We start from the raw sequence: 14,816 nt of genomic DNA, 5'->3' as shown, positions 1-14,816 counted from the left end.
CAGCTGAATCTCTTCCCGACCCGTGTCCTTTCTAGTTTTGCCAAGAATCTTTTATCACAAGCAGAAGAGAGAGGAGCGCTTAGTCTGCTGAACTCCAGAGGTGCCGCAGGAAACGCGGGAGAGAGGAAGCTCTTGTGCTTTATCTCTCGCTCCCGTGTGTCTGCGTCATCTGTTCTTCACAGTGGCGGTAAAGACGGGCTGAGATTGTGTGAGATTGTGAGTCATCAGAGACGGCAGCCATCACTGCCTCAGTAATCTGAGTCACAGGAGGAGGTTCATATGGAGGTGCTGTGTTACTCTCATCGATGACCTCATTTGTGAATTCCTTTACTGCTCGATTCTTTAACTAACTTGTGAATCCATAGTGCAAATGTGCACACACTATTAGACTCAAGTGAATATGCGTTCTCTCTGTCCGTCTGGCACTCTCGCTGCCGTTCTCAGTCCATATCTCTCTCTTTCTGCCTCTCGACTTGTATACCTTGCTCCCTACCTGTCTCACTCTGTTCTTCTTTCTCAGCCTGTCTCACTCTCTACCTCAGTATACCTCATTCTCAATTCCTGTCTGACTCGCTCCCTTATTATCTCAAACTATCTCTCCCTGACTATCTCCATCTCTCACCCTCATCCTATCATGGCAGGACTTCACAAACCTCTCTCTCACTGACTGTCTCATTCAATCTTTCTATCTTTATCTGTTTCACTCGCTCTGCCTTTCAAACGATCTCTCTGTCTCATTCTCTCTCTGCCTGTATACCTTGCTCTCTGCCTGTCTTAAGGTCCTTGCACACTGAGTCTCAAATTTTCGTATGCGTTTTTTCGTATTCGTCATTCGGTGGCTCTGAATTGTCAAAACACCATTAAAAATGCTTGCTACGGAAGCGAAAAACGCAGAAAATCGAAAAGTTTTCGAGGCAGTGTAAAAATGATTGACAAAACATGAGGTTGTATTTATTTTTTAACGTGCAAAAATTTCAGACATGAATTTACTCTCTACCTTGGTATCTCAATTCAATTAAAATCAATTCAATTTAATTCAGTTCAGTTCAGTTCAGTTCCATTACATTCAATCTCTGCCTGTTGGACTCTTAACTTTCTATCTCAATCTATCACTCCCTTTCTCACAAACCTCTCTCTACCTCACTATCTCTCTTGCCTGTCTCACGCTCTACCTCCATTCTCCATCCCTACCATAATTTCAATTTACTTCACTATACCTCTCTCTTTTCTCACTGTTTCACCCTCTCCTTAAATATCTCCATCTCTCACATTCATCCTATCATAGTTAGACTTTACAAACCTCTCAATCTGCCTGTCTCACTCTCTATCTCACTATTTCTATGCCTGTCTCTCTCTCTCTGTAAAGTCCTGTTCACACTAACAACGATTAAACTGCTGGAAGTTGGCAAGTTGCTCTGCTGTTGTTTTCTTGCAGGTTCTCTACACGATTTCAGTATCCATCTGTATCAGGTAGTGGATCACTTTCTGCACTCTGATTGGTAGGCGCTGTATCATGTCATTGCTCATTTACGCATCACATCGCCTCTCTGTCACTAGAAAGCGCTAAATCTATTTGAAAACGATTTCTGGTTCATTTTCGTCTTTGTAAACGTTCTCTCCGCCGGTCTTTCTCTCTCTTTGCATCTTGTGGTTTTGATCCAGCAGGTGGAGATTTACAGGTATACTGTCTCAGTGACTCCGCCCCTCTTCTCACCTTCCCTCTGCTTGCCTATATCACACCTAAATCTCATCCCAGAAAATCAATTTTCTCTTCTGTCAAATTCCATCTCCCCCTCTGCCTGCTCTCAGACATAGTCCCCCTCTCCTTTTCTCTCTCTCTCTCTAAACCTCTCCCTTTCTCTCTCGGCCTCTTTCTCAGTTAAAGGAAAGCGCTGACACTCTAAGTGTGTCTCTGCTGTCTCTGTCAGCTCTTTTATTTGTTTCAGACGGTCTGGAGCAAACACTGAGATAGCCTTTCTCTCCTCCAGTCCTCTCTCCGTGCTTTTCAATCTACTCCACCTCTAACGTTTCCAGTCCTTTGATCTTCCTCAACCTCCTGTCCTTCATTATCTCTCTCTTTATATCTTCATTTGTCTCTCTGTTCTGATGGTGCGTGTCGATAGCGACTGAATGCTAATTTTTCGATCGATTAAATAATTAACAAACAAATCATTGAACTACAATAACTGAAATCATCGAGAGACGGGACTCAGACAGATTAACTGCAGCTCAGACGCTCTGGATATCTGCCCTCCATGCTGTGTGTATGTGCGTACCGCGTAAGCCTGATATATTCTGGACCAGTAGGTGGCAATATTGAGTTAAATCTTGACTGCATGAAGTGACAGGTGTTCAATACAACAGCGGGGGAATGAGACCAATCTAAGGAGCGTGAGAGGAAAAGAGAACCAAAGCTGATGGCTTGCTCGATAGTCACTGACGTTAAAATGAACGGTTGTTTTAGCAGAGGACGTGATCTCCTTTTCTGTCTTCACGCAAATTTTGCACAACATTAAGCTGTCTGCTATTTTACGCATGTGTGCAGATCAGGCTATAGATAACAGCTTTATTCTCAGTCTCCTGATGAATATTCACGGAAAGAATCAGCTTTGTGAGGAAATGTGTATGATTAAAACTGTATAAATCAATGCATAGATGTGTAGACGTATTATTCACCTGTACAAACGATGGATGGAAGGATGGATGGATGGATGGATAGAATGTTTTTGAATGTGTGTATATGTGTATGCATGTGTGCTGTCTTGTCTGCACCATAATTATACAGTGGCAGATGTTTACAGCTGGAATATTCCAGAATTCAAAATTTGGCCTGACATGACAACAGCCCTGCTACAAGGTTACCTTGCACAGAGAGAAAGAAGGGATGGATAGAGCAAGGAAAAATAGGAGAGATAATGCATCGAGGGAACAATGGAAAGATAGAGGGTGAGAGAAATGCTATACAACAGAGAAGAAGAGAGACAGAACAAGTGTGAAGATGGGCCACTGAAATGGGTTTAAGGTTGTCCTTAAGGTACAGTTACGTGACAGAGACCTGGAGGAAGCTCTTGGCAGTTCCTGTCTGTTTATTTGTGTGCATGAGCGGGAGACGCAGAAAAAGAGAAAGTCAGCGGACGTATGTGCATATTGGACAGTTTCAATCCGGCTTCCGTCCCCTGCATAGCACTGAAACCGCACTCCTCAAAATTTCAGATGACCTTCTCATGGCTTCTGATTCTGGGTTACTTTCTATTCTCATTCTACTGGACCTCACAGCAGCTTTTGATACCATTTCTCATCCTACCCTCCTTAGTCGATTATCATCTATTGGTATCACCCACACTCCCATAGCCTGGTTTACTTCATACATTTCGGATCGCACACAGTTCATACAACTCAAATCCCAGAAATCCGTTACCTTCCCTGTCTCCGCTGGAGTGCCCCAAGGATCTGTATTGGGGCCTCTCCTTTTTATCATCTACATCCTCCCTCTTGGTCACATCCTCCGTAAACATAACATTCAATTTCATTGCTACGCGGACGACACCCAGCTCTACCTCTCTACTAAACCATCTTCTTTACTCCCACCCACCTCTCTCACCCTCTGTCTCCAAGAAATCCATTCTTGGTTTTCATCCAACTTCCTCAAACTAAACAGTTCAAAAACCGAAGTTCTTCTGGTGGGCACACCACATACTCTCTCCAAAGCTAATACAGTTTCCATTATCATTGATAATTCAATTGTTCTTCCCTCCCCTCAGGTTAAGAGTCTGGGCGTCGTCCTCGACAGCACATTATCATTCCACTCTCACATAAATAGCATCACCCGGTCCGCCTATTTCCACCTGCGTAACATCTCCCGTCTTCGCCCCTCTCTCACTCCACAAACCACTGCCATCCTGGTCCACAGCCTCGTCACATCGCGGATAGACTACTGCAACTCACTCCTGTTTGGTCTCCCTAATAAATCGCTCCAGAAGTTGCAGCTCCTACAGAACTCTGCTGCACGTCTGATCACTCGGACCCCCATTTTTCATCATATCACTCCTATTTTGCAGCAACTTCACTGGCTTCCCATTAAACAGAGGATCATTTTTAAAATACTTCTCATTACTTACAAAGCTCTTCATAATATGGCTCCTCCTTATATCTCAGATCTCCTCCATTTAAACATCCCTACCCGTTCACTCCGATCCTCCAACACCTGCCAGCTTTCTGTCCCCCCTGCCCGTCTTGTCACAATGGGGAGCAGGGCGTTTAGTCGCTCTGCTCCCCATCTTTGGAACTCACTCCCTCCAGACCTTCGCACCATTGACTCATTTCATCTTTTCAAATCCAAACTTAAAACTCTGTTGTTTAGACAGTCATTTTCCACCTGACCCATATCTCTTCAATGTTGTCTTGCCAATTTTATTTGTTTACTGTTTTAATGTTTTTATCTGCTCTGTACAGTGTCCTTGGGTGTCCTGATAAGGCGCTTTAAATAAAATGTATTATTATTATTATTATTGAAGTAGGCCTGGCAAGATGTCCCTCTATGATTCAGCCGCACCTGTCATCACCGATTAGACCTCTGTGACCACACACACACACACACACACACACATATAGTCATAAGCAGGTGGCAGGTTTCTCTCTGCTAGAACGGATCCATATGCCTGTGTACTATGCTGGTGTTGGCTGAGCTGCTTCTGGCCCGCGTGGAAAGTAAGTCACATGCGAGTGGACGGCCAGGTCCAACCTCACCCCGAGACATGGCTATAAATAACACAATGGACAGCAACACACACACACACACACACACACACACACACACACACACACACACACACACACACACACACACACACACACACACACACACACACACACACCATTTTTACATTTTGGGGGGAAATATCTGTTAAATGGAGCTGATGTCTTATTAATGACTGGCAGTTTAATAACATTAGCTAATTAGCTAAAAAACGGAACATACAAGGTAATCTGTGGAAGTTTCTGCCGAGTTCCGAGTCCGTGCGGGCCAGCTAGAAACCAAAATAAATCACACGGCCACACATTTTATAAGCACTATTGCTCCCTAAGATGTTAAATATGAAGTGAACATGAGGAAAGAGATGTCTTCATATCTGCTCATCATAAAGAATACATGCGCTTATTTCCCTACAGATGTTATATATGAGGCTGGGCTCTTGCATGAATTTCTCTGTAGGCAAGCAAATACATTTTTCATAAAGAAGAAGCATCTCTGTCTACATTCCTTCATCTGTTTGTCTATTTCCCACTCACTCTTTCTTTCTTTCTTTCTTTCTTTCATCACACGTTACAGTAACAGCTTCTAGCGTCCACATCTATGAGTGGCATGCAGCTAAATTCTATTTTTTATCTTTCATGCCTTAAGTGTCCATGTGCAATTAATCTGCATAGTTCCTCTGACAGGGACTTTCTTGAGAATTCAGAGTTGTGCGTTTCGTGGAACCTTTCCCTGCTAAAATTTGTGCGATCAGCAAACAATGAATGTGGGAAAATGCTCCTCGACTCGCTTGGCAATTCTCGACAGAATCTTGCAATCTCACAAAACCACTCCAGGCATTGTGTGTGTGTGTGTGTGTGTGTGTGTGTGTCATTAAGTCGAGGGACATACTCTCAGGTCACCTTTCTAACATACCACAACACACGGCAGAAACCAGGACATCCTATCCCTCCATCCTCACACACCTATCCACACACACACCTCTACTCAACATATCACACAATTACACAGCCATAATTAGAGCGCAAAAGAGACCTCATATTACTTAAAAGGTAATTTTCCCTTACCTTATTTTTGCAGTCTCCCTTGGCCTCCATAATAAACGCATATTAACTCTTCTAATTTACTGCTAAATTAACAAGACTGACCTCAATTAGGACACTAATTGTAAGCTGAGACTATCCTGGACGGCATTTGTAATTGGTTTACGAAACCTACTGTAAAACCTAGCCCTTTTCCAACATCTCATCTGAAACAGTAACACATTAACAGTAACAACTTAGCATTCTCACTGACGCTTACAATAAAAGAAGCAAACATGCTGTTTTTACTACTAAGACTGAATAGGTGATGATACCAAAATGCAGTCATATGCTAATGAAGCTAGTCAAATGAGGCAGATACCAACACCCTAATCCTAATAAAAAAAAAACTACACAAGGTTAAAGAAAACATGATCCAAGCTATGTCCAAAATCATATACTGTCTGAATAGACACTACATTAATGACGAACAAACTTCATGACCATTATAAACTATGTTCTTCAAAGTAGGAATGCGTGTAGAATGCAATCAGGACGGACTACATTTGCCATGTTGTCATTGTCATGTGACCTACGAGTCAGCAAATGATCTATTTTGAGCTAAAACTTCACATACACACTCTGGGGACAACAGACACTTATTTTACATATTGTAAAAATGGGCATTATACCACCCCTTTAATACATTTAATGTCTGCAAGTCAGCTGATGGTAAGAAAAAGTTATGCAAATGTAATTTAACAATTTCCATATTAATTAAAAATGTAATGCAATGCATTTTTAAAATAAAGATGAACATGTTACTAATAAACCAACAGTGATTATAACTGTCCAACTGATATCAGTCAGAAATGGACATACCTGAATACATCACTTTGTTTCCAGTAGGCCTAATAGCTGGACTACATCAGAATGGTGTTTTGTGTGTGTGTTTGTGTGTTTATGTGAAATGGTGTGTTTATGGAGTGGGGAATGGAATAGGGTAAGGCTAGAGGGTAGAGCCAATGCCAATAAGTAGCCTGGTCAAAAGGCTTTGAAATGGAACTACAAAGCACTGGGAGATTCCCATGGGCTCTGTGTGTGTGTATATATATATATATATATATATATGTATGTGTGTTTCATTAGAGCCTTGGTCTCTGTCTCTTGAGAGAGGGGCAAGTTCAAATACACAGTTAATGAGTGAGGCAGCCATCAATAGCATCCTAATCCATCAGAGAAGCACCATCCTCACACAAACACACAAATACACACACACTTCCTCCGGGGGCCCAGCCCAACTAAATGATGCAACTGAAAGCTCATTGCCTGCACTCCAAAGGTTGTTCGTCACTCGCCCCCTATGTTCAGAACACAAACATGCATTGAATCTATCATTTAGGCTATATGCACAGTAACATGTACTGAGTGAAAAGGTATTTTGTCAGTCTAACAAAACAAAAAAAGTCCAGGTCATACCAAAATCAGAAGAATCATTATTTGAGAACTGGAAGGAAAATTCGCCTATTTGTAATAAAAAATGTCACAACAATGCAAATGGCCATTCATTGCCAAACAATCACACATTCTTATTTATTTATTTATTTTGATATGGGGTCAAATGTAAACTGGACATCTTGACCGTTTTCATGAGATTCACACCCAGTTAATTTTTAGAGAAAAAAAAGAGACAGTAACCATATGAGAAACAGAGCCACAAACACATCTGATAAGAGATGTTCAGCGCAGAGCTCGATCCAGTGCAGGAATGGGACGAGGAATGGCTGGTGCTCTGCAAACCTGCTTATCAAGACACAAAGAGAGGAGCTTGTGGTATGCTGTTTTTGTATGCAGTCTGTGTATGTGTGTGTTGTGCCTAGAGGCTCATCCATTCACATTAGCGACAGGAAATGAGAGGCAGCTGAAATCACGAGCTAGATCAATGGCACACAGAGATAGACACACTCGCCCTATCTCTCTGTCTTCATTATGGCCGCCTCCCTCGTTCCCTCCATCCCCGTCTCTTCTTCTGGTGTCATTACGAGACATTCTGACGTATTTCAGGTCTGTCTCCAGCACTCAGGGGTCCAACGCTATCGCACGTCCCAGGTGAGATCCTATCAGCAATTTCTCTTGATGTATTTTCATACTGTTCATCTTTTACAACCAACTTTTTCACATCCTCCTTTCTTTCCTTTGAGATCAGAAAATCCTTGATGTCTGTAATGGAGATTGTTTATTTGTGTGCCAGTACTGCATCATTGTCTTTGCAGCTATGAAATAGTAAGCTTTGTTTTCTCTTTCTTCCCAGTCTAAAGTAGCACACATCCTCATGTCCAGCTCAAAGACTCGCCACATGTGGCATCATTGATTACTGGTATCAGCGAATGCAACCACTTCAAATGTCGCGATTATAAACAGTTTTTGAGCTGAAATCAATCTAATACCTTCAAGAGCCTCTTTTATTGCGGCTCGTCAGGGGTCATCGTGTCTTTTTACTGACGGCGCTTGATGTGTTGGAAGCCAATCAGTCGATGATAGAGGTTACAGACTGAAAGTTTTACTTCAGAGAAGGCCCTTTGTTAGACAGGGACACACATGAACAGAGAGGAGGTCCAGCTGCAGATGGACAGTACGGGTCAGCCAGAGCAGCGGTGGACTAACATTAGCGCTGCTAACATTAGCACTGGATGAGGGGGTTCGTGTGCATGCGATCGGCTGACCACCGTGCCAGAAATGAAACGCATCAATCAAAACCGACAAGGACAACGATGAACAGAGGAGAAGATCGGAGATGAAAGCCGCCCTTCACACGCACTCTCTCCTCTTTAGAGAGATCTTGCGCTCTAATGTGTGCCAGCGCGAACGCTCTCGCCGTACTGAAGTGAACTTGTGTCCCTTTACCCTTGGTGCGACTTCTCTTGACCTAAAACAGTCTGTTGAGAGTCACCGGCTTCCAGACTACAACTCCTGCTGCTCCCGAACCAGGAATACACCATACACGCCATATGCTTCCCGTTCCCTATGTACCATATGTTGGCGCAGTGTCAAAGTCCAGCTTCCTCTTTCTCTCACTGTCTCTATGTCCCTCAAGACTGCCGTGAGATGACATGCCGAGGTCACCTCAGAGACACAATGCCAATGTGGAATAAAGCTGCTCGTCTAACACACACGTTCATGCACACACACTCATAACTAAACACAGCAACACTCTTCATCTTGTTTGCAACTTAGATGCAAATTTGGTCATCCTTTACTCACCCTCATGTCATTCCAAACCTGTAGGCCTACACTGTAAAAAATTCACCCGTATATTTACAGTAAAATACTGGCAGCTGTGGTTCCAGCCCTTTACCGCAATTTTACGGTTTCAACTATGCTGTAATTTCACAGTAAAGTACTGGCAGCTTTGGTTCCAGCCCTTTACCGTAATTTTACGGTTTCAACAATGCTGTAATTTCACAGTAAAGTACTGGCAGCTGTGGTTCCAGCCATTTACCGTAATTCTACAGTTTTTAATTTTACGGCTGAGCTGTAATTTCACAAAGTACTGGCAGCTGTGGTTCAAGCTATAATTCTACAGTATAAAAAAGTTAGAATATAAATACTGTTTTCTATTTACTCTATTGTCCGATATCTATTAACATCCCTATATAAATAGCATAATGTATACAGACATTCCAAACTGATTTTTTACTCAATGGAAAAAATAACGAAAAAATAGATTATGGTACAGTATTTGCCATTTATTTAAAACAGGTCACAGGTTTTAACAATATTTTCACAGACAAATTTGAAAAATACATTTTCAAATTCAATGAGAGGAACCAGTGGGCAAAACCAGAAACCTTACAAAGAGGAAAAAACTAACAAACAAAAAACAGCCAACATGTCACATCAGCATCCAGGTCTGAGAGGAAACCATTGAGAACCAATGGATGAAAAATCCTTGATAGAGGCAAAAAACTGCCAAAACATCCCAAACCTGCTTTTGAAAGATCTGACCTGAGAGGAAGTCCGGATCTGAGAGGATAATCAAGAGACCCAATGGGTGAAAAAACGTAGGAAGTCAAGAGGCAAAAAACAGCCAACACGTCCCACATCAGCTTTTGACACATCTGGTCTGAGGAAATCCAGATCTGAGAGGAAAGAAAATCAAGAAAATCTTAGTGGTTAAATAAATCACAAGGCAAAAACTAGTGATCACATATTCTACGAAGACTTTTAAAAGAGACATACAATGATCATGTTAATATACTTAAAGGATTAGTTCACTTTAAAAAAAACTTTTGCTGATAATTTACTCACCCCCATGTCATCCAAGATGTCCATGTCTTTCATTCTTCAGTCGAAAAGAAATTAAGGTTTTTGATGAAATTTTTTTCCATATAATGGACTTCAATGGGTCCCAAACGGTTTAAGGTCCAAATGACAGTTTCAGTGCAGCTCCAAAGGGCTTTAAACGACACCAGACAATGCATAAAGGTCTTATCTAGCGAAACGTTCGGTCATTTCAAAAATAAATAAAAAAAGTTTAAGTTTTATAAGCACAAACGCTCGCCTTGCTCTGTTCTGTGATGCGCGTTCGTGACGTCATGTGATACGCAATTACGTTGAAAAGGTCACGCTTCTATGAAAAGTCAAAAATGTCTGTCCTGACGAAAATTTTCTTTTAGGCTTTTTAATATTACAACACCCAGGATACGCACACGAAATGGGCATTTTAAACGATAAACTAACACAAAGACATTTGAATATGTGTATATGGTCATTTGTAAACACTGATTCGGTACGGCAAGCGTGACCTTTTCAGCGTAATTGCGTATGAACAGAGCAAGGCGAGCATTTGTGCTTATAAAACGTAAACTTTTTTGTTTATTTTTTAAATGAGCGCACGTTTCGCTAGATAAGATTCATCGTCTGGTGTTGTTTAAAGCCCTTTGAAGCTGCACTGAAACTGTAATTTGGACCTTGAACCGTTTGGGACCTATTGAAGTCCATTATGGAGAAATGTTTTCATCAAAAACCTTAATTTCTTTTCGACTGAAGAAAGAAAGACATGGACATCTTGGATGACATGGGGATGAGCAAATTATCAGCAAATTTTTTTTTAAAGAGAACTAATCCTTTAGCTAATCATAGAGAGCAAATGAGGGTGTATGTTTGTTACAGCATAGAGGAAAAACATAAAAAACATAATCTTTCTGTTAAAGGGATAGTTCACTTTGAAATAAAATGTTGGTATGTTTTAGCTTACCTCAAGGGCATCCAAGATGTAGGTGTCTTTGTTTCCGCAGTAGTTTCAATTTTTATATTTTTAGCTCAACCCGTTCTTGTCTGTCAGTCATATAATGCAGGTCTATGGTCACTGTCTCAAAGAGCACGCACAGAGAAGTCCAAATTAAACCATTCCCCAGCGTGAGTACACATTGATGGCCTAAGACACGAAACAAGCGGTTTGTGAGAGAAAACGAACAGTATTTATATAGTTTTTACCTCTTGTACACAACCACGTCCAAGTGATCTGAGGGCGTGCGCTTCCTGGTGTGTGACGTGTGCGCTGGAAGTGATCTCTCGTGCGTGTACGTCATTCATTGTTTACACAGAACAGAGATTGTAGGTAAGATGGCTAATAGAAATGGCACTAACTTGCGCTTATCCGGGATGTTTAAACCGACGTAAAAGAAAACAATTACATATGGTTTCTTTCCGGCGCTTGCACTGACTAAGCCAGAACGCGTGCACACGTCACACACCAGGAAGCGCGCGCCCTCAGATCACTTGGACGTGGTTGTGTACAAGAGGTAAAAACTATATAAATACTGTTCGTTTTCTCTCACAAACCGCTTGTTTCGTGTCTTAGGCCATCAATGTGTACTCACGCTGGGGAATGGTTTAATTTGGACTTCTCTGTGCGTGCTCTTTGAGACAGTGACCATAGACCTGCATTATATGACTGACAGACAAGAACGGTTTGACCTAAAAATATCAAAATTGAAACTACTGTGGAAACAAAGACACCTACATCTTGGATGCCCTTGAGGTAAGCTAAAACATACCAAAATTTAATTTCAAAGTGAACTATCCCTTTAACAGAAAGATTATGGGGTCAAGACAAGATGAGAAAGTTTAGCTGTGTGTAAAAGAAAGTGATTGTTTTTTCCAGTTAGCCGGAAAGGAGTAGATAGTTAAGTGATTGAGTGTGTGTGTATTGTATAGAGATCTGTTAAGGTATATGTGCAAACAAATGTTTAAAGCAGAATAAGTACATTTGATAGTACAGTGGGGAAAAAGCTATGTGAACCCTCAACCTTTTGGAATTGGTTGGTTTTCTGCATTAATTGGTCATAAAATGTCATCTGATCTTCAACATGGCGTGAAACTCACCAAAGATTAGCTGTGTACAGTCTCAGTAAAACATCAAGTGACTGATTCCTAGAAAAAAAGAAAAAGAAAATAATTATTTTGAAATCTTTAACCAAGCAAAGACATTTAGCATGGAGCACGGAGAACATTGAATAGTGAAATGCCCCAGCTGTTGAGAACTGTCTGTCTGTATAAACGTGTTTCGCGCCGAAAAGTCGAGAATATCCGTCTCTGCCTCGTCTTTCAAACACAATCTCTTTGACTTTTTAATACTATGTCTATATGTGCATGTGAATCTCACAAAAAAGCAGGTACTCGCACCACTAAAACGAAAAAAATATAGGTTATATCTATTTTGCTTTGGGAATTTTAACAGCTTTACATTGTTTGCATGGAAACTAAACAAATTGACCACAAAATTTGTATTATTATAATGGATCTGGATATTTCGAGTAGTTTTGTAATTATTCTCCATCTTATGTGCATGATATTATGCGAATAAAATGCATCTGGTAAGATTCGCATCGTGTAACGCTACAGAATCAGAAATCCATGTAAATCGAGTTAAGGTTACTACAAAAGAAAGCCAAACTAATTTCTAAATGGTAACTTAACTTTAACCAAGCAAAGAATTCACCGTAATAATCGGAGCTCAGAGAACATTCATTAACAGGCGAAATGCCTCAACCGTTGAGAGCTCTGTCTACAAAAATGCAATTCGCGCTCAGTAACTTGGCAGTCAAAAATACCTTGTAAAAAGGGCGATTTACAGGTGGGGAGCAACATAATAGAATAACAGCAAATAAATAAACTTACCTTGAACAGTGACCTTCATTAAAACAGCCCAGAGGAGTGTTGCGAAACAATTCTGTTCTTGACTGCTTCTGTTCAAAAATAGACCGCGTGAAGATGCCCCGCCCCCACGTGCTATTTTTTACAGTCCACGGCTGTTTTTTCAAGGAAGAAATGGGTTTACATATAAATACTGTAAATTAACCACAAGTAATTAATTTATGGAACATAGACTGTAAAATTACAGGATTAAACTGTTTATTTAAATAACAGTATTTTACTGTTGGAAATTGGCTGTATTTTTACAGTAATTTTTAACAGTGTATGACTTCATTTCCTCAGTATCATCATATGAATGAATAGTTACTTTCCTCATGCAAAGCTGTCATGCTTTCAGAAGACTTACATTACCATTCAAAAGTTTGGGGTCAGTACAGTATATATTTATGCATTAAATCAAAAGTGACAGTAAGCTACAAAATATTTATATGAATAAATGCTGTTCTTTTGATCTTTCTATTCTATTACAATTTCCTTAAAAAAAAAAAAAAAAAAAAAAAAACATTAGGCACCACAACTGTTTTCAACATTGATAATAACAATAAATGTTTCTTGAGCACCAAATCAGCATGCTAAAATGATTTATGAAGGATCATGTGACCATGAACACTGGAGTAATGATGCTGAAAACTCTGAAAAACTGAAACCGTTATTTTATATAGTAATTTATTTCACAATTTTAGTGATTTTACTGTATTGCTGAAAATAAGAGACTTCTTTAAAAACAATAAAAATATCTTACTGACCCCAAACTTTTAAACGGTAGAGATGTGTAATGTTTATAAAAGTTTTATGATGCTTTCACATCTTTTTCCCAATCATTGTTACAGAATGAAAAAGAGCAACCAGCACGGTATTCAAAATCATAGTCAGTATTCAGTAAAATCAGTATTCATAGTCTCCATTTGTGATCTATGAAGACAAAAAGGCACATAGGTTTGATTTGAATAACATGAGGGTATAGTAAATGATGACAGAATTTTACTTTTTGGGTGAACTCTCTGTTTAAAAAATAGTGTGAAATAAAATTTGTTTGTATTAACTTGATGTCCATGATGTTGTTGTGCATTATCCATGAGTTTGCATTACTCATAAAAATATATATTTTTTGTGCATGAAAATGTAATAAATTTGCCACTGAAATTACTTTTCTTTTCCGCTGATTAAAAGCCTTATGGGTTGTGGAAAACAATATAAGCAATAATATAATAGCTAAACAATCACAATCCAATAAAACATCCTGATGGATACAACAAAGTCCTGCCCTACATAATGTGCAAGTGAACATTCTGTTTCACTCCAAAATACATCACATTATGGAAATTAATACTGTTTTATGTTTTCTTTAAGACCCCTAAGCTACATCAGGAAGCATGAAGTCAAAACTGTCTTAGGCAATCGATGTGTTTTCGGTGGTAGTGCGGTGATGTTTATGGATGCTGCCTGACTCCTCAGACCGCCCCAACACTGCGGCATGCGGTTAGAGAAAGCGGCTCTGATTACTCAATAACGCTTCAGACAGCGGTGCGTTATGGATGGAGGTGCACGCATCGGCTGGCGTGAAGGTCAACGGCCCAGAGTGGCGATGAGCATTTGAGTCATTGGTGGGCAATGAAGGGAAGTGATGATGCTGCTAAAAATACAGAGATACAGAGAAGAGAGAGAGAGAGAGAGAGAGCAAATTTGTCTTCTGTCTACTTCCATGACACTCACCACACGGCCTGTCTCCACTGATGTATGAGCTGCCTCTGTATCCGCACAACACAGAGGTGACACAGAACTCACATGCACCGCACACTATCGCCATACCCACGCACAACTTT

General features: G+C 40.4%; 1 protein-coding gene and 1 long non-coding RNA gene across 2 annotated transcripts in view; both read right to left on the bottom strand.

Moving 5' to 3' along the window:
• The window catches only part of tenm2a (teneurin transmembrane protein 2a), a 292,880-nt gene that overhangs the window by 42,619 nt on the left and 235,445 nt on the right, over positions 1–14,816 (bottom strand). The window lies entirely within an intron of this gene.
• Positions 9,526–13,060, bottom strand: LOC307008386. Its single transcript, XR_013799806.1, has 3 exons — positions 12,958–13,060; positions 12,163–12,210; positions 9,526–9,914 (listed from the first exon to the last, which is right to left on the bottom strand). It is a non-coding gene; the product is annotated as an uncharacterized lncRNA (long non-coding RNA).

Source organism: Phoxinus phoxinus, assembly GCF_949152265.1.
Source record: "Phoxinus phoxinus genome assembly, chromosome: 12".
NCBI lineage: Eukaryota > Metazoa > Chordata > Actinopteri > Cypriniformes > Leuciscidae > Phoxinus > Phoxinus phoxinus.
This window is presented reverse-complemented; position numbering and strand designations above follow the sequence as displayed.